This window comes from Centruroides sculpturatus, unplaced genomic scaffold (genome assembly GCF_000671375.1).
Source record: "Centruroides sculpturatus isolate CEXI.00-Female unplaced genomic scaffold, Cexi_2.0 scaffold1116, whole genome shotgun sequence".
NCBI lineage: Eukaryota > Metazoa > Arthropoda > Arachnida > Scorpiones > Buthidae > Centruroides > Centruroides sculpturatus.
In genome coordinates this window covers 194,882-196,920 of record NW_019385334.1, presented here as the reverse complement: position 1 = coordinate 196,920, position 2,039 = coordinate 194,882, and the positions used below count along the sequence as shown (strand labels likewise).

Genomic DNA, 2,039 nt, shown 5'->3' with positions numbered 1-2,039 from the left:
GGGGGAGAGGGACAGGATTAAGGCTTACTGTGAAAAACTTGGCTTCTATTATACTATTTTAGATGCGGGTTTTTGCATTTTTGATTGCGTTTTAATAGGGTACGTCAAGAGAATGTACACTAAGAAGAAATTTTTCGAAAAATTTTCTCCTAGGGGGGAAGTGTTATACATTTATAATAGATACATTTTGAGCCACAACAAGGCGTGGCGGGGTCTGCTAGTTTTAAATATAATTATATATCTTTTATCTCTTTACTTTGTTCACATTTATGGAAAGATAAATGCTAGATTCTTTATATCTCTTTATTTAAATATTGTAGTTCTTTAACTAAAGCAGTATTTTCGGCTGTAACTGGAATTAAAGGATAGATTATGAACGTTCATGTTTCGCTCGAGCGGAAAGCGTTTCTAAACTATGATGCAGCGACGTGTAGCAATAGCTGCTCGTGACGTCATTTACGCTGCACTCTCGCTGCATAAAGAAACGCAGCCGATGCTATTCCGGATCCCCCAGAACGGTAGGCAGCCATGTTGACCTCTCGGCCATCCGGCCGTATTTTTTTTTTGTCTTTACGAGGAGAATGATTTAAAATCAAATATACTTTAATAAAATGGAATTTTACATAGACAACTTTCTTCTAAAAACAATCAGCGTTATTAATTTAATATTACCTCCAATATGGAGGACCGTTATATTCTTAATTATAATTTTTTCGACTGTATTATGAAAATGTATAAAATGCTCAAATATAAACAAAAAAATATTAGAATAAATAATTTTTAAACATGTTTGCTTCGTTGCTTCGTTAAAAAATTTAAATTATTTTATATATAAGATTTATATTAAAGGCTATTTTTGGGCGATTTTCTCAATGGTTTCTGCGATTTTTGAAATTAAGTTGGCAATTATCTAAAAGAAGTGGTCCACGATGCCCGGTAGTGGTGCGGTATCCGTCTTGAAAAGTTTTTATTTTGATCCATTTAAATGGTAACGTTTGATTTTGAGTATATTTTATTTAAATCAGTTTTGAATTTTGTATAAATAAATTTCTAATTAGTTTTGAAAGATTATTTTAAATCTCTGTCGACTAATGTTTAGTTTCGTAAATTATGAAAAGCACGTGTTTAGTAGTGGTCGGATACTATCGATAGTGATACCCATCGGTATTTATCGATATTTTTATACCCCCAAATTGTAGGCCCCTGCTGTCGAGAAGGCTCTCTCGAAGCTGACAGGAACCACAAATACAACCATATTTGTGATAAATTGTTTTCAGATTATCAAAATAAGGATAGCTACCATTGTTGACCCAAAATTGAAGCGGGTCGGAATCTGAAGGCTCGAGAGGTCGGTCGTTCGATATACTGCCAGAAAGCAATAATTGCGTTTGCTGTTGAATTATTTGTATTTGGTGAATGTCTACTCTTTTTTAAAAAAATCAAAAAGATCAGATGCATTATTTAGGCTTATTTCTTTATTTTCTTGTTCATTTTAGAGTCCAGATGGTTCAGCATCCATTGAAGTTGAATTTATTATATTTTCAAGTTCATTTGTTATTGCTTTTGAAAAATTTATGTAGTTCTCCTTGAGTCGAAAAGCGAGACTTTTGAATCTAGGATCTAAAATTGGTGAAATGCCACATACGGTTTGTGTTTTGTAACCATTTAATCTTTTAATGATTGCAATAACTTTTTACTACATTCTGTAGTAACAGAATTTTCTAGTGTCTTTAGCTTGACGTGAAGTCCACGAACAATTGGGACAATTGAAGGTATGGAAACAAATATAAATAAAACACCCAACGCTTGCTGAGCTTATTATTACTGTACTTTAATTTCAAATGTTTTCAGCCCAATTCCAATAGGCCATTTTCAAGAACTTACTATTATCAAATACAACTTTCGAATACATTTTTTAAATTTAAACTTTTAACATAAACTGTAACTATTAGATATTTCACATATTTTTAAATATAAACTGTAAACTATTAAATATTTAACTAAAAAAATTTTAACATATTCATAAATAATATGAACTA

General features: G+C 31.4%; 1 long non-coding RNA gene across 1 annotated transcript in view; it reads left to right on the top strand.

The window, feature by feature from the left end:
• The first annotated feature begins 892 nt into the window (after nt 1-892).
• Nucleotides 893-2,039, top strand: part of LOC111637774 — a 14,356-nt gene continuing 13,209 nt past the window's right edge. Inside the window, exon 1 of the long non-coding RNA XR_002758740.1 lies at nt 893-988. This is a non-coding gene — a long non-coding RNA (uncharacterized LOC111637774). The remainder of the gene's footprint in view (nt 989-2,039) is intronic.